Here is a 27,003-nt window from a genome sequence, read left to right on the forward strand (position 1 = left end):
TATCTACCTCTACCTTAAAGACTCTGCTTCCACTGCCTTTTGAGAAGGAGAATTCCAAAGACTCAACACTCTGAGAGAAAAAAATTCTCCTCATCTCTGTTTGAACTGGGATACCCCTTTTTTTAAAACAGTGACCGCTAGTTCTAGATTCTCCCACAAGGGGAAACATCCTTTCCACATCCACCCTGTCAAGACCCCTCAGGATCTTATATGTTTCAATCAAGTCGCCTCTTACTCTTCTAAATTTCAGTGGATACAAGCCTAGTCTGTCCAATCCTTCCTCATTAGACAGCCCACTCATTTCAGATATTAGTTTCGTAAACCTTCTCTGTACTGCCTCAAACGACACTCTGGACTTTGTCTTATTGGCTTATTCATTGGTGTTATTTGATGCAAGAAACACTTGGAGGCACACTCAGGAAAGGCTAAGAAGCTCAACCAGATTGAAAAGCATTGTAATTAATCAAGGACAAGAGATGAACGACATTCTTAATTGGAGGAGAAAGGTCCTTAGTTTTGGTAAGTGGGAATGTAAGGAAAGAATGCTAAAAGTGAAAATTGTTAGCATCAAAAGTGGAAGCAAGGAGTTGCTTGGAGTAGACTCAGTGCAACAGCCACTCCAAGATGATTGGGTGCAATGGAACAATTGTAATCAACTGTAGTCCTTGTGTAAGACCTTGGTTAGACCTCATCTGGAATAGTGTGTCCGGTTGAGATCTCTCACATGGTAACTGATGTAGATATTCTGGAAGAGTTTCAAAAGAGAGCCATTAAACTGATACTTAGCTTAAATGCCCTTAGTTATCATGACAAGCTGAAAGATAGTTTTTTTTTTGCTTTAGAAAAGCTTAATGCCCAATTTTAACCTCTGGAGCCTGGTGAGAACAGTGCATTGTCACTGGACTAGTAACTAAGAGACCCAGGCTCATGCCCTGGGGATACTTGTTCAAATCCCCCCACTTCAGCTGGTGGAATTTAAATTCAATTAATAAATTTAATTAATTAATTATAAAAATCTGGAATTTGATAGATATTTTCCCCCTGAATTGTCCAAGGGTTTTTCCTTGCTTTAAAAACATTTTTTTGCCTGTCCCAGGAGATTGTGGTGGGTGGGGGAGTCATGGTGCGCAGTTGCACTGTTATGATATGGATAGGCTGAATGGAGCAGTCTTTACATGTCTGCCATTATGTTTGTAAGAGAATTCAAAGTGGGAGATGGAAGAGTACTCAACATAGTTTTCTAGGAGAGCAGTGCAAGATTTGTTACATATTTTTGTCAATCTGGCTTATTGGAAGCTGGTAGGACATTATATCTTGTTACTGATGGTAACTACCCTGCTGCATGTATTATTGCTTTGCCCATTTAAGTATTGAAGCACAGTTTACACGCAGAGGCACAACCAGTTGTTGAACAAAGCAGATGACAAGCTAGTAAGAAAGTCCAGTGAGACTCATCAGATCAAACCTGGTGGTATACAGGAGGGAGTTGCTGGAAATAGGCCACACAGTGTAAGAAAGTGGATATGTAACTAATTTATTGAACTTCATACATTGATATGCATTGGATTGGTATAATATGAGACTTGGAAATAGCAGTCAAACTCAATGCTATCCAGATCGGCATCCCATTCACTGGTTTAAACATCCACTCCACCATCATCAGTGCACTGTGGCTGCAGTCTGTGCAATCCACAGCATGCACTGCACCACTAGCCACAAGGTTTCTACAGTAGCACCTCCCAAATCCACACCTGCCACCACCTAGAAGGACAAGGACAGCATACGCATGGAAACACCACCATCTGCAAGTTATAGTCCTTGTCACACAACATCCTGACTTGGAAATATATCGCTGTCCCTTTACTGTCACTGTGTCAAAATCCTAGAACAGCACGGAACTAGTACCAGCACCACACAGACTGCAACAGTTTAAAAAGACCTTCTAAAGGGCAAATAGAAATGGGTAATAAATGTTGGCCTTGCAGGGACATCCGCATCCTGAGAATGAATTAAAGGTATGATTTCAGAGGTGGTGTAAGCCTCCTTCTAGTGTCTGAGACTTGTATAAATAATCTTTTTCTGGAAGTGTTTGATACGCTTACCGAGAGCAAAATGGTAATATGTTCCATATCCCATTACTGTCAAGTGTCAGACTGTTTTTGTCATACAACCAAACACACCCACACACAACTCAGCTACTCAAGACGATGGATGTTGAAAGGTTAATAGACAGTTTTTGATTATGAATAAAATGGGTAGCTGGTGCAGAAAAAAGCAATGTTACCAACAAAAGCAATTTTACATTTTTAGACAAAATAAGAAAAAGCCTGAGTGCAGTTTCAATGAAAATGTTAGCAAATCCCACCTTGATCAAAATGATCACACAAAATGGTTTTGTATTGCGTTTAGTGAGGTGCGAAGATGGTTTCCAATGTGGGGGTCTTGCACAACCAACAGCAACTCCAGTGCAGTTTTATCAGATTTGTTAAATCCACTGATGAGGAGAACCAGTGGAGGCGATTGAGCACAAGACACCATTTTGGTAAAGCAGTTGAAGCATGCACTAGGAACGACTGCCCCGAAGATCGTTAAGGCTCTTACTGACAAATAAAATGCCAGATAGCGCTCATTAAAGAAACTGCACACAACTTTGTGGCTCGCACTTCAATTAACGACCTCTCCTAACAGCGATCTGCTGAACAGGAGTAAAGAAGTTGTTGCTGAGGAGTTCAAGTGCTACCCAAATCCATGCTCAGCTTTCACTGTTCACTTGCTGCTGAATATTTGAAGAGGGCTTTTGAGGCACATTGGGATACTTTGACAAGATTTCACCAAATGCAGCTTTAACTCTAGCAACATTTAATCTGGAAATTCTCTGAGGATGATACCTAAAAAGAGTGAGTGCTTTGCTACTTTACCTTATTGGACATCTTAAAGGACTTACCAGTAGAAAGGGAATGCTTGGTCATGGGTATCTTGCTAGGGGTTCCCCTTGGTCTGGAGGAGGGATGGCAGGAGGACATGAGGCCAGGTAGAGCAGCACCAGCTGGTGCAGGAGAGAGGGACAGGAGAGAAAGGTGGCTCCTTGAGACCCTGTGGGCACAGGTCGGTCCTTCTCCAACAGGACCTCCAAGAACTGTGCGCTCTCTCCCTTGGTCCCTGAGCCATTCTGAAATTTTCCATTGTGTGTCAATGAGTGCACCTCACACTGCTCCATGAAAATTGCTTCTAATTAGCACTTGAGTGCCAAAACTACAGGTATCTGTTTTAGCACTTGCAAGAAACTTTAAATCAAGATAATTAGCAATTTGTCGCAAAATTGCAGGCTAAAACCATACTTTCAAACGTCTGTGTTTAATTGCACTTACTTAGTGCCTGTTTTCATCCTTTCACTAAAGTAACCCCCAGTGCCTTCACAGAGTTACATAGAATTTACAGCACAGGAGCAGATCATTCAGTCCAGTTGGTCCATGCTCCACATTTATGCTCCATAGGAGGCTCCTTCAGCCCTTCTTCATCCAACTCGAGCAGCATATCCTTCAATTCCTTTTTCCCTCATGTACTTATTGTTACGATCAGGTGAGGAAGGTGGAGGGGGGCGGGGGTCTCAGGCCCCCCTTTCGCTCCTTCTCTGGTTTGAACACAACAGGGTTTTACCTTTTTTAACTTACCACCTCAGTGAGCACTAGCTCCTGTTCCTCTAATATAATTGCAAATGAACCAATCAGACAGGTTTTCTTGAGTTCAAACAAGAATGATGTAAGTTTAATAACCTTATCACTCTAAACCAATAAACATTATTAAAATATGCTACACACCCACACCCACATTCACACAAGAGCCACACATACACACACACAAATAGATTACAGAGGGAAAAACAGAGTTGGGAGGTTGGAGTAGAAGTCCACAATAAATGGAATTTAAATACTGAGTCTCAGAGTTTTTACTTGCAATTGTAGTCCTGAAGTGCTGGCTGGGCCACATGCACAATTCGGGCTTGCTTCTCTGGTTCTGGAAGGCAGAAGAGAGGCTTTATCCGTGACCCCTGAGTTGCTGAATGTAAGGATCTGTGGACTTGAGGCGTAGTAGCTACAGCCGAGGCTTCTCTTGGACTTCATTGGTGAGAGGGAGGGAGAGAGAGAGGTGCTGTTCTCTTGCCGGATCTCAATTACTGTCTAACCTCTGATTCACTACTCACAAATCTCCAGAGTGGCCCAAGCAGTCATGTGATGTGACTACCTCTTTGTGTTTGAAACAGCATCTTCTGGAATGAACTTTGAAATTCAAGGCTCTTCCCCTAGCTGGTCAGACAACTTTGTGGGGGGGGGTGCTTTTGACACTCCCCATTGATAAGGTTATCCCAGATAAGTGAATCAGAGAACATCCCACTGTTCTGGCAAGGCTGAGTAATCACATCTGTCTCCAGTCTGATTCTTTGGCTTTTACAAATACAAATTGTGTGTGGCCATCTTGGCTGTTAATTGTTCTGTTTTAAAAGCTATTTGTAACAATGTCCAGTAAAAGTTCCATACAATAAAATTAATATTTCCATTTGGCATGTGGGGTTCCGTCACATTATCAAGCTTCCCCTTAAATGCATCGATGTGATCCTCCCAACTAATCCTTGTGATTGTGAGATCCACACTCTTACCATACATTGGGTAAAGTATTTTCTCTTGAATTTCCTCCTGGATTTTTTCGGAACAATCTTACATTAGATGATCTCTAGTTTTGGTCTCCCCCACAAGTGGAAACATTTCCTCGATGTCTACCCCATCAAAATTTTAAACATCTCTATTAGGTCACCCTCAGTCTTTCATCGAGAGGAAAGAGCTCCAGCCTATTCATTTTTTTTCCTGATATGGATAACCTTTCAGTTCTAGTTTCATACTTGTATTAGCCTTGACAAATCTGCAAAGTTTACTTTGGGGGTTGTCACCAGTGATGGTTGGGAACCAGTGACCCCACCACTCACAAGATACAAGATATAAAACTAGTCTGATGTAAATCATGGTGCCTATTCTACAGCCTGTGCTCCAACTGCAATCTTCTACAGCTTTAAACAAGATTTAACTTACTCGCTCAATTCAAAGTATTTTGTATTCGTAAAGAATAAAGGAGGCCAGGGTGGAGTGGAATAAAGTAGCATAAACAAGGCTAGGAGTGGACCAGAGTGGCACAAAGGAGACTGGGAGCTAAATGGAGCAGCATAAAGAAGACCAGGAGTGGAATGGAGCAGCATAAAGGAGACCGGGAGTGGAAAGGAGCAGCATAAAGGAGACCGGGAGTGGAAAGGAGCAGCATAAAGGAGACCGGGAGTGGAATGGAGCAGCATAAAGGAGACCACGAGTGGAAAGGAGCAGCATAAAGGAGACCGGGAGTGGAAAGGAGCAGCATAAAGGAGACCGGGAGTGGAAAGGAGCAGCATAAAGGAGACCGGGAGTGGAAAGGAGCAGCATAAAGGAGACCGGGAGTGGAAAGGAGCAGCATAAAGGAGACCGGGAGTGGAAAGGAGCAGCATAAAGGAGACCGGGAGTGGAATGGAGCAGCATAAAGGAGACCAGGAGTGGAATGGAGCAGCACAAAGGAGACCGGGAGTGGAAAGGAGCAGCATAAAGGAGACCGGGAGTGGAAAGGAGCAGCATAAAGGAGACCGGGAGTGGAATGGAGCAGCATAAAGGAGACCAGGAGTGGAATGGAGCAGCACAAAGGAGACCGGGAGTGGAAAGGAGCAGCATAAAGGAGACCGGGAGTGGAAAGGAGCAGCATAAAGGAGACCAGGAGTGGAATGAAGCAGCATTAAGGAGACCGGGAGTGGAATAAAGCAGCATAAAGGAGACCAGGAGTGGAAAGGAGCAGCACAAAGGAGACCAGGAGTGGAATGGAGCAGCATAAAGGAGACCAGGAGTGGAATGGAGCAGCATAAAGGAGACCGGGAGTGGAATGAAGCAGCATAAAGGAGACCGGGAGTGGAAAGGAGCAGCATAAAGGAGACCGGGAGTGGAATGAAGCAGCATTAAGGAGACCGGGAGTGGAATGGAGCAGCATAAAGGAGACCGGGAGTGGAATGGAGCAGCATAAAGGAGACCGGGAGTGGAATGAAGCAGCATTAAGGAGATCGGGAGTGGAATAAAGCAGCATAAAGGAGACCAGGAGTGGAAAGGAGCAGCACAAAGGAGACCAGGAGTGGAATGGAGCAGCATAAAGGAGACCAGGAGTGGAATGGAGCAGCATAAAGGAGACCGGGAGTGGAAAGGAGCAGCATAAAGGAGACCGGGAGTGGAAAGGAGCAGCATAAAGGAGACCGGGAGTGGAATGAAGCAGCATTAAGGAGACCGGGAGTGGAATGGAGCAGCATAAAGGAGACCGGGAGTGGAATGGAGCAGCATAAAGGAGACCGGGAGTGGAATGAAGCAGCATTAAGGAGACCGGGAGTGGAATAAAGCAGCATAAAGGAGACCAGGAGTGGAAAGGAGCAGCACAAAGGAGACCAGGAGTGGAATGGAGCAGCATAAAGGAGACCAGGAGTGGAATGGAGCAGCATAAAGGAGACCGGGAGTGGAATGAAGCAGCATAAAGGAGACCGGGAGTGGAAAGGAGCAGCATAAAGGAGACCGGGAGTGGAATAAAGCAGCATAAAGGAGACCGGGAGTGGAATGAAGCAGCATAAAGGAGACCGGGAGTGGAATAAAGCAGCATAAAGGAGACCGGGAGTGGAATAAAGCAGCATAAAGGAGATCGGGAGTGGAATGAAGCAGCATAAAGGAGACCGGGAGTGGAATAAAGCAGCATAAAGGAGACCGGGAGTGGAATAAAGCAGCATAAAGGAGACCAGGAGTGGAAAGGAGCAGCATAAAGGAGACCGGGAGTGGAATGAAGCAGCATAAAGGAGACCGGGAGTGCAATAAAGCAGCATAAAGGAGACCAGGAGTGGAAAGGAGCAGCATAAAGGAGACCGGGAGTGGAATAAAGAAGCATAAAGGAGATCGGGAGTGGAATGAAGCAGCATAAAGGAGACCGGGAGTGGAATAAAGCAGCATAAAGGAGACCGGGAGTGGAATAAAGCAGCATAAAGGAGACCAGGAGTGGAAAGGAGCAGCATAAAGGAGACCGGGAGTGGAATGAAGCAGCATAAAGGAGACCGGGAGTGCAATAAAGCAGCATAAAGGAGACCAAGAGTGGAAAGGAGCAGCATAAAGGAGACCGGGAGTGGAATGGAGCAGCATAAAGGAGACCGGGAGTGGAATGGAGCAGCACAAAGGAGACCAGGAGTGGAAAGGAGCAGCATAAAGGAGACCGGGAGTGGAATAAAGCAGCATAAAGGAGACCAGGAGTGGAAAGGAGCAGCATAAAGGAGACCGGGAGTGGAATAAAGCAGCATAAAGGAGACCAGGAGTGGAAAGGAGCAGCATAAAGGAGACCGGGAGTGGAATGGAGCAGCATAAAGGAGACCGGGAGTGGAAAGGAGCAGCATAAAGGAGACCGGGAGTGGAATGGAGCAGCATAAAGGAGACCGGGAGTGGAATGGAGCAGCATAAAGGAGACCGGGAGTGGAAAGGAGCAGCATAAAGGAGACCGGGAGTGGAATAAAGCAGCATAAAGGAGACCGGGAGTGGAATAAAGCAGCATAAAGGAGACCGGGTGTGCAATAAAGCAGCATAAAGGAGACCGGGAGTGGAATGGAGCAGCATAAAGGAGACCGGGAGTGGAATGAAGCAGCATAAAGGAGACCGGGAGTGGAATGGAGCAGCACAAAGGAGACCAGGAGTGGAAAGGAGCAGCATAAAGGAGACCGGGAGTGGAATGAAGCAGCATAAAGGAGACCGGGAGTGGAATGGAGCAGCATAAAGGAGACCGGGAGTGGAATGGAGCAGCATAAAGGAGACCGGGAGTGGAATGAAGCAGCATAAAGGAGATCGGGAGTGGAATGAAGCCGCATAAAGGAGACCGGGAGTGGAATGGAGCAGCATAAAGGAGACCGGGAGTGGAATGAAGCCGCATAAAGGAGACCAGGAGTGGAAAGGAGCAGCATAAAGGAGACCGGGAGTGGAATGAAGCAGCATAAAGGAGACCAGGAGTGGAATAAAGCAGCATAAAGGAGACAAGGAGTGGAATGGAGCAGCATAAAGGAGACCAGGAGTGGAATAAAGCAGCATAAAGGAGACCGGGAGTGGAATAAAGCAGCATAAAGGAGACCGGGAGTGGAATGAAGCAGCATAAAGGAGACCAGGAGTGGAATGAAGCAGCATAAAGGAGACCGGGAGTGGAATGAAGCAGCATAAAGGAGACCAGGAGTGGAATAAAGCAGCATAAAGGAGACCGGGAGTGGAATGAAGCAGCATAAAGGAGACCAGGAGTGGAATGAAGCAGCATAAAGGAGACCGGGAGTGGAAAGGAGCAGCATAAAGGAGACCGGGAGTGGAATAAAGCAGCATAAAGGAGACCAGGAGTGGAAAGGAGCAGCATAAAGGAGACCGGGAGTGGAATGGAGCAGCATAAAGGAGACCGGGAGTGGAATAAAGCAGCATAAAGGAGACCAGGAGTGGAAAGGAGCAGCATAAAGGAGACCGGGAGTGGAATGGAGCAGCAAAAAGGAGACCGGGAGTGGAATAAAGCTGCATAAAGGAGACCAGGAGTGGAAAGGAGCAGCATAAAGGAGACCAGGAGTGGAATGAAGCAGCATAAAGGAGACCGGGAGTGGAATAAAGCAGCATAAAGGAGACCGGGAGTGGAATAAAGCAGCATAAAGGAGACCGGGAGTGGAATGGAGCAGCATAAAGGAGACCAGGAGTGGAATGGAGCAGCATAAAGGAGACCAGGAGTGGAAAGGAGCAGCATAAAGGAGATCGGGAGTGGAATGAAGCCGCATAAAGGAGACCAGGAGTGGAAAGGAGCAGCAACAAGGAGACCGGGAGTGGAATAAAGCAGCATAAAGGAGACCGGGAGTGGAATGGAGCAGCATAAAGGAGACCAGGAGTGGAAAGGAGCAGCATAAAGGAGACCGGGAGTGGAATAAAGCAGCATAAAGGAGACCGGGAGTGGAATGAAGCAGCACAAAGGAGACCGGGAGTGGAAAGGAGCAGCATAAAGGAGACCGGGAGTGGAATAAAGCAGCATAAAGGAGACCAGGAGTGGAATGAAGCAGCATAAAGGAGACCAGGAGTGGAATGAAGCAGCATAAAGGAGACCGGGAGTGGAATGGAGCAGCATAAAGGAGACCGGGAGTGGAAAGGAGCAGCATAAAGGAGACCGGGAGTGGAAAGGAGCAGCATAAAGGAGACCGGGAGTGGAATAAAGCAGCATAAAGGAGACCAGGAGTGGAATGAAGCAGCATAAAGGAGACCAGGAGTGGAATGAAGCAGCATAAAGGAGACCGGGAGTGGAATGGAGCAGCATAAAGGAGACCGGGAGTGGAAAGGAGCAGCATAAAGGAGACCGGGAGTGGAATAAAGCAGCATAAAGGAGACCAGGAGTGGAATGAAGCAGCATAAAGGAGACCGGGAGTGGAAAGGAGCAGCATAAAGGAGACCGGGAGTGGAAAGGAGCAGCATAAAGGAGACCGGGAGTGGAATAAAGCAGCATAAAGGAGACCAGGAGTGGAATGAAGCAGCATAAAGGAGACCGGGAGTGGAATGAAGCAGCATAAAGGAGACCAGGAGTGGAAAGGAGCAGCATAAAGGAGACCAGGAGTGGAATGAAGCAGCATAAAGGAGACCGGGAGTGGAATAAAGCAGCATAAAGGAGACCGGGAGTGGAAAGGAGCAGCATAAAGGAGACCAGGAGTGGAATGAAGCAGCATAAAGGAGACCGGGAGTGGAATAAAGCAGCATAAAGGAGACCGGGAGTGGAATAAAGCAGCATAAAGGAGACCAGGAGTGGAATGAAGCAGCATAAAGGAGACCGGGAGTGGAATAAAGCAGCATAAAGGAGACCGGGAGTGGAATAAAGCAGCATAAAGGAGACCAGGAGTGGAATGAAGCAGCATAAAGGAGACCGGGAGTGGAATAAAGCAGCATAAAGGAGACCGGGAGTGGAATGAAGCAGCATAAAGGAGACCAGGAGTGGAATGAAGCAGCATAAAGGAGACCGGGAGTGGAATAAAGCAGCATAAAGGAGACCAGGAGTGGAATGAAGCAGCATAAAGGAGACCGGGAGTGGAATAAAGCAGCATAAAGGAGAAGGGAGTGGAATGAAGCAGCATAAAGGAGACCGGGAGTGGAATAAAGCAGCATAAAGGAGATCGGGAGTGGAATAAAGCAGCATAAAGGAGACCGGGAGTGGAATGAAGCAGCATAAAAGATACCAGGAGTGGAATGAAGCAGCATAAAGGAGACCAGGAGTGGAATGAAGCAGCATAAAGGAGACCGGGAGTGGAATAAAGCTGCATAAAGGATACCAGGAGTGGAAAGGAGCAGCATAAAGGAGACCGGGAGTGGAATGAAGCAGCATAAAGGAGACCGGGAGTGGAATGGAGCAGCATAAAGGAGATCGGGACTGGAATGAAGCAGCATTAAGGAGATCGGGAGTGGAATAAAGCAGCATAAAGGATACCAGGAGTGGAATGAAGCAGCATAAAGGAGACCGGGAGTGGAAAGGAGCAGCATAAAGGAGACCGGGAGTGGAATGAAGCAGCATAAAGGAGACCGGGAGTGGAATGGAGCAGCATAAAGGAGATCGGGACTGGAATGAAGCAGCATTAAGGAGATCGGGAGTGGAATAAAGCAGCATAAAGGATACCAGGAGTGGAATGAAGCAGCATAAAGGAGACCGGGAGTGGAATGAAGCAGCATAAAGGAGACCAGGAGTGGAAAGGAGCAGCATAAAGGAGACCGGGAGTGGAAAGGAGCAGCATAAAGGAGACCGGGAGTGGAAAGGAGCAGCATAAAGGAGACCAGGAGTGGAATGGAGCAGCATAAAGGAGACCAGGAGTGGAATGAAGCAGCATAAAGGAGACCGGGAGTGGAATAAAGCAGCATAAAGGAGACCGGGAGTGGAATAAAGCAGCATAAAGGATACCAGGAGTGGAAAGGAGCAGCATAAAGGAGACCGGGAGTGGAATGAAGCAGCATAAAGGAGACCGGGAGTGGAAAGGAGCAGCATAAAGGAGACCGGGAGTGGAATGAAGCAGCATAAAGGAGACCGGGAGTGGAAAGGAGCAGCATAAAGGAGACCGGGAGTGGAATGAAGCAGCATAAAGGATACCAGGAGTGGAATGAAGCAGCATAAAGGAGACCGGGAGTGGAATGAAGCAGCATAAAGGATACCAGGAGTGGAATGAAGCAGCATAAAGGAGACCGGGAGTGGAATGAAGCAGCATAAAGGATACCAGGAGTGGAATGAAGCAGCATAAAGGATACCAGGAGTGGAAAGGAGCAGCATAAAGGAGACCGGGAGTGGAATGAAGCAGCATAAAGGATACCAGGAGTGGAAAGGAGCAGCATAAAGGAGACCGGGAGTGGAATGAAGCAGCATAAAGGAGACCGGGAGTGGAAAGGAGCAGCATAAAGGAGACCAGGAGTGGAATGGAGCAGCATAAAGGAGACCGGGAGTGGAATGGAGCAGCATAAAGGAGACCAGGAGTGGAATGAAGCAGCATAAAGGAGACCGGGAGTGGAATAAAGCAGCATAAAGGAGACCGGGAGTGGAATAAAGCAGCATAAAGGATACCAGGAGTGGAAAGGAGCAGCATAAAGGAGACCGGGAGTGGAATGATGCAGCATAAAGGAGACCGGGAGTGGAAAGGAGCAGCATAAAGGAGACCGGGAGTGGAATGAAGCAGCATAAAGGAGACCGGGAGTGGAAAGGAGCAGCATAAAGGAGACCGGGAGTGGAATGGAGCAGCATAAAGGAGACCGGGAGTGGAATGGAGCAGCATAAAGGAGACCAGGAGTGGAATGAAGCAGCATAAAGGAGACCGGGAGTGGAATAAAGCAGCATAAAGGAGACCGGGAGTGGAATAAAGCAGCATAAAGGAGACCGGGAGTGGAATAAAGCAGCATAAAGGAGACCGGGAGTGGAATGAAGCAGCATAAAGGAGACCGGGAGTGGAAAGGAGCAGCATAAAGGAGACCGGGAGTGGAATGAAGCAGCATAAAGGAGACCAGGAGTGGAATGAAGCAGCATAAAGGAGACCGGGAGTGGAAAGGAGCAGCATAAAGGAGACCAGGAGTGGAATGGAGCAGCATAAAGGAGACCGGGAGTGGAATAAAGCAGCATAAAGGAGACCGGGAGTGGAATAAAGCAGAATAAAGGAGATCGGGAGTGGAATAAAGCAGCATAAAGGAGACCGGGAGTGGAATGGAGCAGCATAAAGGAGACCGGGAGTGGAATAAAGCAGCATAAAGGAGACCGGGAGTGGAATAAAGCAGCATAAAGGAGACCGGGAGTGGAATAAAGCAGAATAAAGGAGATCGGGAGTGGAATAAAGCAGCATAAAGGAGACCGGGAGTGGAATGGAGCAGCATAAAGGAGACCGGGAGTGGAATAAAGCAGCATAAAGGAGACCAGGAGTGGAATGAAGCAGCATAAAGGAGACCGGGAGTGGAATAAAGCAGCATAAAGGAGATCGGGAGTGGAATAAAGCAGCATAAAGGAGACCGGGAGTGGAATAAAGCAGCATAAAGGAGACCGGGAGTGGAATAAAGCAGCATAAAGGAGACCGGGAGTGGAATGAAGCAGCATAAAGGAGATCGGGAGTGGAATAAAGCAGCATAAAGGAGACCGGGAGTGGAATGGAGCAGCATAAAGGAGACCGGGACTGGAATGAAGCAGCATTAAGGAGACCGGGAGTGGAAAGGAGCAGCATAAAGGAGACCGGGAGTGGAATGGAGCAGCATAAAGGAGACCGGGAGTGGAATGGAGCAGCATAAAGGAGACCGGGAGTGGAATGGAGCAGCATAAAGGAGACCAGGAGTGGAATAAAGCAGCATAAAGGAGATCGGGAGTGGAATGGAGCAGCATAAAGGAGACCAGGAGTGGAAAGGAGCGGCATAAAGGAGACCGGGAGTGGAATAAAGCAGCATAAAGGAGACCGGGAGTGGAATGGAGCAGCATAAAGGAGACCAGGAGTGGAAAGGAGCGGCATAAAGGAGACCGGGAGTGGAATAAAGCAGCATAAAGGAGATCGGGAGTGGAATGGAGCAGCATAAAGGAGACCAGGAGTGGAAAGGAGCAGCATAAAGGAGACCGGGAGTGGAATAAAGCAGCATATAGGAGACCAGGAGTGGCATGGAGCAGCATAAAGGAGACCGGGAGTGGAATAAAGCAGCATAAAGGAGACCGGGAGTGGAATGAAGCAGCATAAAGGAGACCGGGAGTGGAATGAAGCAGCATAAAGGAGACCGGGAGTGGAATGAAGCAGCATAAAGGAGACCGGGAGTGGAAGAAAGCAGCATAAAGGAGACCAGGAGTGGAATGGAGCAGCATAAAGGAGACCGGGAGTGGAATAAAGCAGCATAAAGGAGACCAGGAGTGGAATGGAGCAGCATAAAGGAGACCGGGAGTGGAATGAAGCTGCATAAAGGAGACCGGGAGTGGAATAAAGCAGCATAAAGGAGACCGGGAGTGGAAGAAAGCAGCATAAAGGAGACCAGGAGTGGAATGGAGCAGCATAAAGGAGACCGGGAGTGGAATAAAGCAGCATAAAGGAGACCAGGAGTGGAATGGAGCAGCATAAAGGAGACCGGGAGTGGAATGAAGCCGCATAAAGGAGACCGGGAGTGGAAAGGAGCAGCATAAAGGAGACCGGGAGTGGAATAAAGCAGCATAAAGGAGACCAGGAGTGGAAAGGAGCAGCATAAAGGAGACCGGGAGTGGAATAAAGCAGCATAAAGGAGACCGGGAGTGGAATAAAGCAGCATAAAGGAGAACAGGAGTGGAATGAAGCAGCATAAAGGAGACCGGGAGTGGAATAAAGCAGCATAAAGGAGAACAGGAGTGGAATGAAGCAGCATAAAGGAGACCAGGAGTGGAATAAAGCAGCATAAAGGAGACCGGGACTGGAATAAAGCAGCATAAAGGAGAACAGGAGTGGAATGAAGCAGCATAAAGGAGACCAGGAGTGGAATGAAGCCGCATAAAGGAGACCGGGAGTGGAAAGGAGCAGCATAAAGGAGACCGGGAGTGGAATGAAGCAGCATAAAGGAGACCGGGAGTGGAATAAAGCTGCATAAAGGAGACCAGGAGTGGAAAGGAGCAGCATAAAGGAGACCGGGAGTGGAATAAAGCTGCATAAAGGAGACCGGGAGTGGAAAGGAGCAGCATAAAGGAGACCGGGAGTGGAATAAAGCAGCATAAAGGAGACCGGGAGTGGAATGAAGCAGCATAAAGGAGACCGGGAGTGGAAAGGAGCAGCATAAAGGAGACCGGGAGTGGAATAAAGCAGCATAAAGGAGACCGGGAGTGGAATGAAGCAGCATAAAGGAGACCGGGAGTGGAAAGGAGCAGCATAAAGGAGACCGGGAGTGGAAAGGAGCAGCATAAAGGAGACCGGGAGTGGAATAAAGCAGCATAAAGGAGACCGGGAGTGGAATGAAGCAGCATAAAGGAGACCGGGAGTGGAAAGGAGCAGCATAAAGGAGACCGGGAGTGGAAAGGAGCAGCATAAAGGAGACCGGGAGTGGAATAAAGCAGCATAAAGGAGACCGGGAGTGGAATGAAGCAGCATAAAGGAGACCGGGAGTGGAAAGGAGCAGCATAAAGGAGACCGGGAGTGGAATAAAGCAGCATAAAGGAGACCGGGAGTGGAATGAAGCAGCATAAAGGAGACCGGGAGTGGAAAGGAGCAGCATAAAGGAGACCGGGAGTGGAATAAAGCAGCATAAAGGAGACCGGGAGTGGAATGAAGCAGCATAAAGGAGACCAGGAGTGGAATGGAGCAGCATAAAGGAGACCGGGAGTGGAATAAAGCAGCATAAAGGAGACCAGGAGTGGAATGGAGCAGCATAAAGGAGACCGGGAGTGGAATGGAGCAGCATAAAGGAGACCGGGAGTGGAAAGGAGCAGCAACAAGGAGACCGGGAGTGGAATAAAGCAGCATAAAGGAGACCAGGAGTGGAATGAAGCAGCATAAAGGAGACCAGGAGTGGAATGAAGCAGCATAAAGGAGACCGGGAGTGGAATGGAGCAGCATAAAGGAGACCGGGAGTGGAAAGGAGCAGCATAAAGGAGACCGGGAGTGGAAAGGAGCAGCATAAAGGAGACCGGGAGTGGAATAAAGCAGCATAAAGGAGACCAGGAGTGGAATGAAGCAGCATAAAGGAGACCAGGAGTGGAATGAAGCAGCATAAAGGAGACCGGGAGTGGAATGGAGCAGCATAAAGGAGACCAGGAGTGGAATGAAGCAGCATAAAGGAGACCGGGAGTGGAATGGAGCAGCATAAAGGAGACCGGGAGTGGAATGGAGCAGCATAAAGGAGACCAGGAGTGGAAAGGAGCAGCATAAAGGAGACCGGGAGTGGAATAAAGCAGCATAAAGGAGACCAGGAGTGGAATGAAGCAGCATAAAGGAGACCGGGAGTGGAAAGGAGCAGCATAAAGGAGACCGGGAGTGGAAAGGAGCAGCATAAAGGAGACCGGGAGTGGAATAAAGCAGCATAAAGGAGACCAGGAGTGGAATGAAGCAGCATAAAGGAGACCGGGAGTGGAATGAAGCAGCATAAAGGAGACCAGGAGTGGAAAGGAGCAGCATAAAGGAGACCAGGAGTGGAATGAAGCAGCATAAAGGAGACCGGGAGTGGAATAAAGCAGCATAAAGGAGACCGGGAGTGGAAAGGAGCAGCATAAAGGAGACCAGGAGTGGAATGAAGCAGCATAAAGGAGACCGGGAGTGGAATAAAGCAGCATAAAGGAGACCGGGAGTGGAATAAAGCAGCATAAAGGAGACCAGGAGTGGAATGAAGCAGCATAAAGGAGACCGGGAGTGGAATAAAGCAGCATAAAGGAGACCGGGAGTGGAATAAAGCAGCATAAAGGAGACCAGGAGTGGAATGAAGCAGCATAAAGGAGACCGGGAGTGGAATAAAGCAGCATAAAGGAGACCGGGAGTGGAATGAAGCAGCATAAAGGAGACCAGGAGTGGAATGAAGCAGCATAAAGGAGACCGGGAGTGGAATAAAGCAGCATAAAGGAGACCAGGAGTGGAATGAAGCAGCATAAAGGAGACCGGGAGTGGAATAAAGCAGCATAAAGGAGAACGGGAGTGGAATGAAGCAGCATAAAGGAGACCGGGAGTGGAATAAAGCAGCATAAAGGAGACCGGGAGTGGAATGAAGCAGCATAAAGGAGACCAGGAGTGGAAAGGAGCAGCATAAAGGAGACCGGGAGTGGAATAAAGCAGCATAAAGGAGACCGGGAGTGGAATAAAGCAGCATAAAGGAGACCAGGAGTGGAATGGAGCAGCATAAAGGAGACCGGGAGTGGAATAAAGCAGCATAAAGGAGACCAGGAGTGGAATGGAGCAGCATAAAGGAGACCGGGAGTGGAATGGAGCAGCATAAAGGAGATCGGGAGTGGAATAAAGCAGCATAAAGGAGACCGGGAGTGGAATGAAGCAGCATAAAAGATACCAGGAGTGGAATGAAGCAGCATAAAGGAGACCAGGAGTGGAATGAAGCAGCATAAAGGAGACCGGGAGTGGAATAAAGCTGCATAAAGGATACCAGGAGTGGAAAGGAGCAGCATAAAGGAGACCGGGAGTGGAATGAAGCAGCATAAAGGAGACCGGGAGTGGAATGGAGCAGCATAAAGGAGATCGGGAGTGGAATAAAGCAGCATAAAGGATACCAGGAGTGGAATGAAGCAGCATAAAGGAGACCGGGAGTGGAAAGGAGCAGCATAAAGGAGACCGGGAGTGGAATGAAGCAGCATAAAGGAGACCGGGAGTGGAAAGGAGCAGTATAAAGAAGACCGGGAGTGGAAAGGAGCAGCATAAAGGAGACCGGGAGTGGAAAGGAGCAGCATAAAGGATACCAGGAGTGGAATGAAGCAGCATAAAGGAGACCGGGAGTGGAATGGAGCAGCATAAAGGAGACCGGGAGTGGAATGAAGCAGCATAAAGGAGACCGGGAGTGGAAAGGAGCAGCATAAAGGAGACCAGGAGTGGAATGGAGCAGCATAAAGGAGACCGGGAGTGGAATGGAGCAGCATAAAGGAGACCAGGAGTGGAATGAAGCAACATAAAGGAGACCGGGAGTGGAATAAAGCAGCATAAAGGAGACCGGGAGTGGAATAAAGCAGCATAAAGGATACCAGGAGTGGAAAGGAGCAGCATAAAGGAGACCGGGAGTGGAATGAAGCAGCATAAAGGAGACCGGGAGTGGAAAGGAGCAGCATAAAGGAGACCGGGAGTGGAATGGAGCAGCATAAAGGAGACCGGGAGTGGAATGGAGCAGCATAAAGGAGACCAGGAGTGGAATGAAGCAGCATAAAGGAGACCGGGAGTGGAATAAAGCAGCATAAAGGAGACCGGGAGTGGAATAAAGCAGCATAAAGGAGACCGGGAGTGGAATAAAGCAGCATAAAGGAGACCGGGAGTGGAATGAAGCAGCATAAAGGAGACCGGGAGTGGAAAGGAGCAGCATAAAGGAGACCGGGAGTGGAATGAAGCAGCATAAAGGAGACCAGGAGTGGAATGAAGCAGCATAAAGGAGACCGGGAGTGGAAAGGAGCAGCATAAAGGAGACCAGGAGTGGAATGGAGCAGCATAAAGGAGACCGGGAGTGGAATAAAGCAGCATAAAGGAGACCGGGAGTGGAATAAAGCAGAATAAAGGAGATCGGGAGTGGAATAAAGCAGCATAAAGGAGACCGGGAGTGGAATGGAGCAGCATAAAGGAGACCGGGAGTGGAATAAAGCAGCATAAAGGAGACCGGGAGTGGAATAAAGCAGCATAAAGGAGACCGGGAGTGGAATAAAGCAGAATAAAGGAGATCGGGAGTGGAATAAAGCAGCATAAAGGAGACCGGGAGTGGAATGGAGCAGCATAAAGGAGACCGGGAGTGGAATAAAGCAGCATAAAGGAGACCGGGAGTGGAATAAAGCAGCATAAAGGAGACCGGGAGTGGAATAAAGCAGCATAAAGGAGACCGGGAGTGGAATGAAGCAGCATAAAGGAGATCGGGAGTGGAATAAAGCAGCATAAAGGAGACCGGGAGTGGAAAGGAGCAGCATAAAGGAGACCGGGAGTGGAAAGGAGCAGCATAAAGGAGACCGGGAGTGGAATGGAGCAGCATAAAGGAGACCGGGAGTGGAATGGAGCAGCATAAAGGAGACCGGGAGTGGAATGGAGCAGCATAAAGGAGACCAGGAGTGGAATAAAGCAGCATAAAGGAGATCGGGAGTGGAATGGAGCAGCATAAAGGAGACCAGGAGTGGAAAGGAGCGGCATAAAGGAGACCGGGAGTGGAATAAAGCAGCATAAAGGAGACCGGGAGTGGAATGGAGCAGCATAAAGGAGACCAGGAGTGGAAAGGAGCAGCATAAAGGAGACCGGGAGTGGAATAAAGCAGCATATAGGAGACCAGGAGTGGCATGGAGCAGCATAAAGGAGACCGGGAGTGGAATGGAGCAGCATAAAGGAGACCGGGAGTGGAATAAAGCAGCAAAAAGGAGACCGGGAGTGGAATGGAGCAGCATAAAGGAGACCGGGAGTGGAATGAAGCAGCATAAAGGAGACCGGGAGTGGAATGAAGCAGCATAAAGGAGACCGGGAGTGGAAGAAAGCAGCATAAAGGAGACCAGGAGTGGAATGGAGCAGCATAAAGGAGACCGGGAGTGGAATAAAGCAGCATAAAGGAGACCAGGAGTGGAATGGAGCAGCATAAAGGAGACCGGGAGTGGAATGAAGCTGCATAAAGGAGACCGGGAGTGGAATAAAGCAGCATAAAGGAGACCGGGAGTGGAAGAAAGCAGCATAAAGGAGACCAGGAGTGGAATGGAGCAGCATAAAGGAGACCGGGAGTGGAATAAAGCAGCATAAAGGAGACCAGGAGTGGAATGGAGCAGCATAAAGGAGACCGGGAGTGGAATGAAGCCGCATAAAGGAGACCGGGAGTGGAAAGGAGCAGCATAAAGGAGACCGGGAGTGGAATAAAGCAGCATAAAGGAGACCAGGAGTGGAAAGGAGCAGCATAAAGGAGACCGGGAGTGGAATAAAGCAGCATAAAGGAGACCGGGAGTGGAATAAAGCAGCATAAAGGAGAACAGGAGTGGAATGAAGCAGCATAAAGGAGACCGGGAGTGGAATAAAGCAGCATAAAGGAGAACAGGAGTGGAATGAAGCAGCATAAAGGAGACCAGGAGTGGAATAAAGCAGCATAAAGGAGACCGGGACTGGAATAAAGCAGCATAAAGGAGAACAGGAGTGGAATGAAGCAGCATAAAGGAGACCAGGAGTGGAATGAAGCCGCATAAAGGAGACCGGGAGTGGAAAGGAGCAGCATAAAGGAGACCGGGAGTGGAATGAAGCAGCATAAAGGAGACCGGGAGTGGAATAAAGCTGCATAAAGGAGACCAGGAGTGGAAAGGAGCAGCATAAAGGAGACCGGGAGTGGAATAAAGCTGCATAAAGGAGACCGGGAGTGGAAAGGAGCAGCATAAAGGAGACCGGGAGTGGAATAAAGCAGCATAAAGGAGACCGGGAGTGGAATGAAGCAGCATAAAGGAGACCGGGAGTGGAAAGGAGCAGCATAAAGGAGACCGGGAGTGGAAAGGAGCAGCATAAAGGAGACCGGGAGTGGAATAAAGCAGCATAAAGGAGACCGGGAGTGGAATGAAGCAGCATAAAGGAGACCGGGAGTGGAAAGGAGCAGCATAAAGGAGACCGGGAGTGGAAAGGAGCAGCATAAAGGAGACCGGGAGTGGAATAAAGCAGCATAAAGGAGACCGGGAGTGGAATGAAGCAGCATAAAGGAGACCGGGAGTGGAAAGGAGCAGCATAAAGGAGACCGGGAGTGGAAAGGAGCAGCATAAAGGAGACCGGGAGTGGAATAAAGCAGCATAAAGGAGACCGGGAGTGGAATGAAGCAGCATAAAGGAGACCGGGAGTGGAAAGGAGCAGCATAAAGGAGACCGGGAGTGGAATAAAGCAGCATAAAGGAGACCGGGAGTGGAATGAAGCAGCATAAAGGAGACCGGGAGTGGAAAGGAGCAGCATAAAGGAGACCGGGAGTGGAATAAAGCAGCATAAAGGAGACCGGGAGTGGAATGAAGCAGCATAAAGGAGACCGGGAGTGGAATAAAGCAGCATAAAGGAGACCGGGAGTGGAATGAAGCAGCATAAAGGAGACCAGGAGTGGAAAGGAGCAGCATAAAGGAGACCGGGAGTGGAATAAAGCAGCATAAAGGAGACCGGGAGTGGAATGAAGCAGCATAAAGGAGACCGGGAGTGGAAAGGAGCAGCATAAAGGAGACCGGGAGTGGAATAAAGCAGCATAAAGGAGACCGGGAGTGGAATGAAGCAGCATAAAGGAGACCGGGAGTGGAATAAAGCAGCATAAAGGAGACCGGGAGTGGAATGAAGCAGCATAAAGGAGACCAGGAGTGGAAAGGAGCAGCATAAAGGAGACCGGGAGTGGAAGAAAGCAGCATAAAGGAGACCGGGAGTGGAAAGGAGCAGCATAAAGGAGACCGGGAGTGGAATAAAGCAGCATAAAGGAGACCAGGTGTGGAATGGAGCAGCATAAAGGAGACCGGGAGTGGAATAAAGCAGCATAAAGGAGACCGGGAGTGGAATGAAGCAGCGTAAAGGAGACCAGGAGTGGAATGGAGCAGCAGAAAGGAGACCGGGAGTGGAATAAAGCAGCATAAAGGAGACCGGGAGTGGAAAGAAGCAGCATAAAGGAGATCGGGAGTGGAATAAAGCTGCATAAAGGAGACCGGACCAGGAATGAAGCAGCATAAAGGAGACCAGGAGTGGAATGAAGCAGCATAAAGGAGACCGGGAGTGGAATAAAGCAGCATAAAGGAGACCGGGAGTGGAATGAAGCAGCATAAAGGAGATCGGGAGTGGAATAAAGCTGCATAAAGGATACCAGGAGTGGAATGAAGCAGCATAAAGGAGACCGGGAGTGGAATGAAGCAGCATAAAGGAGACCGGGAGTGGAATAAAGCTGCATAAAGGATACCAGGAGTGGAATGAAGCAGCATAAAGGAGACCGGGAGTGGAATGAAGCAGCATAAAGGAGACCGGGAGTGGAATGAAGCAGCATAAAGGAGACCAGGAGTGGAATGAAGCAGCATAAAGGAGACCGGGAGTGGAATGAAGCAGCATAAAGGAGACCGGGAGTGGAATAAAGCTGCATAAAGGATACCAGGAGTGGAATGAAGCAGCATAAAGGAGACCAGGAGTGGAATGAAGCAGCATAAAGGAGACCGGGAGTGGAATGAAGCAGCATAAAGGAGACCGGGAGTGGAATAAAGCTGCATAAAGGATACCAGGAGTGGAATGAAGCAGCATAAAGGAGACCAGGAGTGGAATGAAGCAGCATAAAGGAGACCGGGAGTGGAATAAAGCTGCATAAAGGAGACCAGGATTGGAAAGGAGCAGCATAAAGGAGACCGGGAGTGGAAAGGAGCAGCATAAAGGAGACCGGGAGTGGAATAAAGCTGCATAAAGGATACCAGGAGTGGAATGAAGCAGCATAAAGGAGACCAGGAGTGGAATAAAGCAGCTAAAAGGAGACCGGGAGTGGAATGAAGCAGCATAAAGGAGACCGGGAGTGGAATAAAGCTGCATAAAGGATACCAGGAGTGGAATAAAGCAGCATAAAGGAGACCGGGAGTGGAATAAAGCAGCATAAAGGAGACCGGGAGTGGAATGAAGCAGCATAAAGGAGACCGGGAGTGGAATAAAGCAGCATAAAGGAGACCGGGAGTGGAATAAAGCAGCATAAAGGAGACCGGGAGTGGAATGAAGCAGCATAAAGGAGATCGGGAGTGGAATAAAGCAGCATAAAGGAGACCGGGAGTGGAATAAAGCAGCATAAAGGAGACCGTGAGTGGAAAGGAGCAGCATAAAGGAGACCGGGAGTGGAATGGAGCAGCATAAAGGAGACCGGGAGTGGAATGGAGCAGCATAAAGGAGACCGGGAGTGGAAAGGAGTAGCATAAAGGAGACCGGGAGTGGAATAAAGCAGCATAAAGGAGACCAGGAGTGGAATGAAGCAGCATAAAGGAGACCGGGAGTGGAAAGGAGCAGCATAAAGGAGACCGGGTGTGGAATAAAGCTGCATAAAGGAGACCAGGAGTGGAATGAAGCAGCATAAAGGAGACCGGGAGTGGAAAGGAGCAGCATAAAGGAGACCGGGAGTGGAATAAAGCTGCATAAAGGAGACCAGGAGTGGAATGGAGCAGCATAAAGGAGACCGGGAGTTGAATGAAGCAGCATAAAGGAGACCGGGAGTGGAATAAAGCAGCATAAAGGAGACCGGGAGTGGAATGGAGCAGCATAAATGAGATCGGGAGTGGAATAAAGCAGCATAAAGGAGACCGGGAGTGGAATGAAGCAGCATAAAGGAGATCGGGAGTGGAATAAAGCAGCATAAAGGAGACCGGGAGTGGAATGGAGCAGCATAAAGGAGACCGGGAGTGGAATGAAGCCGCATAAAGGAGACCGGGACTGGAATGAAGCAGCATTAAGGAGACCGGGAGTGGAAAGGAGCAGCATAAAGGAGACCGGGAGTGGAATAAAGCAGCATAAAGGAGACCGGGAGTGGAATAAAGCAGCATAAAGGAGACCGGGAGTGGAATAAAGCAGCATAACGGAGACCGGGAGTGGAATAAAGCAGCATAAAGGAGACCGGGAGTGGAATAAAGCAGCATAAAGGAGATCGGGAGTGGAATAAAGCAGCATAAAGGAGACCGGGAGTGGAATAAAGCAGCATAAAGGAGATCGGGAGTGGAATAAAGCAGCATTAAGGAGACCGGGAGTGGAATGGAGCAGCATAAAGGAGACCGGGAGTGGAATGAAGCAGCATTAAGGAGATCGGGAGTGGAATAAAGCAGCATAAAGGAGACCGGGAGTGGAATGGAGCAGCATAAAGGAGACCGGGAGTGGAATGAAGCCGCATAAAGGAGACCGGGACTGGAATTGAGCAGTATAAAGGAGACCGGGAGTGGAAAGGAGCAGCATAAAGGAGACCGGGAGTGGAATAAAGCAGCATAAAGGAGACCGGGAGTGGAATAAAGCAGCAAAAGGAGACCGGGAGTGGAATGGAGCAGCATAAAGGAGACCGGGAGTGGAATAAAGCAGCATAAAGGAGACCAGGAGTGGAATGGAGCAGCATAAAGGAGACCGGGAGTGGAATAAAGCAGCATAAAGGAGACCAGGAGTGGAATGGAGCAGCATAAAGGAGACCGGGAGTGGAATAAAGCAGCATAAAGGAGACCAGGAGTGGAATGGAGCAGCATAAAGGAGACCGGGAGTGGAATAAAGCAGCATAAAGGAGACCAGGAGTGGAAAGGAGCAGCATAAAGGAGACCGGGAGTGGAATGAATCAGCAAAAAGGAGACCGGGAGTGGAATGGAGCAGCATAAAGGAGACCGGGAGTGGAATGAAGCAGCATAAAGGAGACCGGGAGTGGAATAAAGCAGCATAAAGGAGACCAGGAGTGGAATGAAGCAGCATAAAGGAGACCAGGAGTGGAAAGGAGCAGCATAAAGGAGACCGGGAGTGGAATGAAGCATCACAAAGGAGACCAGGATTGGAATGGAGCAGCATAAATGAGACCGGGAGTGGAATAAAGCAGCATAAAGGAGAACGGGAGTGGAATGAAGCAGCATAAAGGAGACCGGGAGTGGAATGAAGCAGCATAAAGGAGACCAGGAGTGGAAAGGAGCAGCATAAAGGAGACCGGGAGTGGAAGAAAGCAGCATAAAGGAGACCGGGAGTGGAAAGGAGCAGCATAAAGGAGACCGGGAGTGGAATAAAGCAGCATAAAGGAGACCAGGTGTGGAATGGAGCAGCATAAAGGAGACCGGGAGTGGAATAAAGCAGCATAAAGGAGACCGGGAGTGGAATGAAGCAGCGTAAAGGAGACCAGGAGTGGAATGGAGCAGCAGAAAGGAGACCGGGAGTGGAATAAAGCAGCATAAAGGAGACCGGGAGTGGAAAGAAGCAGCATAAAGGAGATCGGGAGTGGAATAAAGCTGCATAAAGGAGACCGGACCAGGAATGAAGCAGCATAAAGGAGACCAGGAGTGGAATGAAGCAGCATAAAGGAGACCGGGAGTGGAATAAAGCAGCATAAAGGAGACCGGGAGTGGAATGAAGCAGCATAAAGGAGATCGGGAGTGGAATAAAGCTGCATAAAGGATACCAGGAGTGGAATGAAGCAGCATAAAGGAGACCGGGAGTGGAATGAAGCAGCATAAAGGAGACCGGGAGTGGAATAAAGCTGCATAAAGGATACCAGGAGTGGAATGAAGCAGCATAAAGGAGACCGGGAGTGGAATGAAGCAGCATAAAGGAGACCGGGAGTGGAATGAAGCAGCATAAAGGAGACCAGGAGTGGAATGAAGCAGCATAAAGGAGACCGGGAGTGGAATGAAGCAGCATAAAGGAGACCGGGAGTGGAATAAAGCTGCATAAAGGATACCAGGAGTGGAATGAAGCAGCATAAAGGAGACCAGGAGTGGAATGAAGCAGCATAAAGGAGACCGGGAGTGGAATGAAGCAGCATAAAGGAGACCGGGAGTGGAATAAAGCTGCATAAAGGATACCAGGAGTGGAATGAAGCAGCATAAAGGAGACCAGGAGTGGAATGAAGCAGCATAAAGGAGACCGGGAGTGGAATAAAGCTGCATAAAGGAGACCAGGAGTGGAAAGGAGCAGCATAAAGGAGACCGGGAGTGGAAAGGAGCAGCATAAAGGAGACCGGGAGTGGAATAAAGCAGCTAAAAGGAGACCGGGAGTGGAATGAAGCAGCATAAAGGAGACCGGGAGTGGAATAAAGCTGCATAAAGGATACCAGGAGTGGAATAAAGCAGCATAAAGGAGACCGGGAGTGGAATAAAGCAGCATAAAGGAGACCGGGAGTGGAATGAAGCAGCATAAAGGAGACCGGGAGTGGAATAAAGCAGCATAAAGGAGACCGGGAGTGGAATAAAGCAGCATAAAGGAGACCGGGAGTGGAATGAAGCAGCATAAAGGAGATCGGGAGTGGAATAAAGCAGCATAAAGGAGACCGGGAGTGGAATAAAGCAGCATAAAGGAGACCGTGAGTGGAAAGGAGCAGCATAAAGGAGACCGGGAGTGGAATGGAGCAGCATAAAGGAGACCGGGAGTGGAATGGAGCAGCATAAAGGAGACCGGGAGTGGAAAGGAGTAGCATAAAGGAGACCGGGAGTGGAATAAAGCAGCATAAAGGAGACCAGGAGTGGAATGAAGCAGCATAAAGGAGACCGGGAGTGGAAAGGAGCAGCATAAAGGAGACCGGGTGTGGAATAAAGCTGCATAAAGGAGACCAGGAGTGGAATGAAGCAGCATAAAGGAGACCGGGAGTGGAAAGGAGCAGCATAAAGGAGACCGGGAGTGGAATAAAGCTGCATAAAGGAGACCAGGAGTGGAATGGAGCAGCATAAAGGAGACCGGGAGTTGAATGAAGCAGCATAAAGGAGACCGGGAGTGGAATAAAGCAGCATAAAGGAGACCGGGAGTGGAATGGAGCAGCATAAATGAGATCGGGAGTGGAATAAAGCAGCATAAAGGAGACCGGGAGTGGAATGAAGCAGCATAAAGGAGATCGGGAGTGGAATAAAGCAGCATAAAGGAGACCGGGAGTGGAATGGAGCAGCATAAAGGAGACCGGGAGTGGAATGAAGCCGCATAAAGGAGACCGGGACTGGAATGAAGCAGCATTAAGGAGACCGGGAGTGGAAAGGAGCAGCATAAAGGAGACCGGGAGTGGAATAAAGCAGCATAAAGGAGACCGGGAGTGGAATAAAGCAGCATAAAGGAGACCGGGAGTGGAATAAAGCAGCATAACGGAGACCGGGAGTGGAATAAAGCAGCATAAAGGAGACCGGGAGTGGAATAAAGCAGCATAAAGGAGATCGGGAGTGGAATAAAGCAGCATAAAGGAGACCGGGAGTGGAATAAAGCAGCATAAAGGAGATCGGGAGTGGAATAAAGCAGCATTAAGGAGACCGGGAGTGGAATGGAGCAGCATAAAGGAGACCGGGAGTGGAATGAAGCAGCATTAAGGAGATCGGGAGTGGAATAAAGCAGCATAAAGGAGACCGGGAGTGGAATGGAGCAGCATAAAGGAGACCGGGAGTGGAATGAAGCCGCATAAAGGAGACCGGGACTGGAATTGAGCAGTATAAAGGAGACCGGGAGTGGAAAGGAGCAGCATAAAGGAGACCGGGAGTGGAATAAAGCAGCATAAAGGAGACCGGGAGTGGAATAAAGCAGCAAAAGGAGACCGGGAGTGGAATGGAGCAGCATAAAGGAGACCGGGAGTGGAATAAAGCAGCATAAAGGAGACCAGGAGTGGAATGGAGCAGCATAAAGGAGACCGGGAGTGGAATAAAGCAGCATAAAGGAGACCAGGAGTGGAATGGAGCAGCATAAAGGAGACCGGGAGTGGAATAAAGCAGCATAAAGGAGACCAGGAGTGGAATGGAGCAGCATAAAGGAGACCGGGAGTGGAATAAAGCAGCATAAAGGAGACCAGGAGTGGAAAGGAGCAGCATAAAGGAGACCGGGAGTGGAATGAATCAGCAAAAAGGAGACCGGGAGTGGAATGGAGCAGCATAAAGGAGACCGGGAGTGGAATGAAGCAGCATAAAGGAGACCGGGAGTGGAATAAAGCAGCATAAAGGAGACCAGGAGTGGAATGAAGCAGCATAAAGGAGACCAGGAGTGGAAAGGAGCAGCATAAAGGAGACCGGGAGTGGAATGAAGCATCACAAAGGAGACCAGGATTGGAATGGAGCAGCATAAATGAGACCGGGAGTGGAATAAAGCAGCATAAAGGAGACCGGGAGTGGAATGGAGCAGCA

The sequence above is a fragment of the Heterodontus francisci genome, chromosome 15, assembly GCF_036365525.1.
Source record: "Heterodontus francisci isolate sHetFra1 chromosome 15, sHetFra1.hap1, whole genome shotgun sequence".
Lineage (NCBI taxonomy): Eukaryota > Metazoa > Chordata > Chondrichthyes > Heterodontiformes > Heterodontidae > Heterodontus > Heterodontus francisci.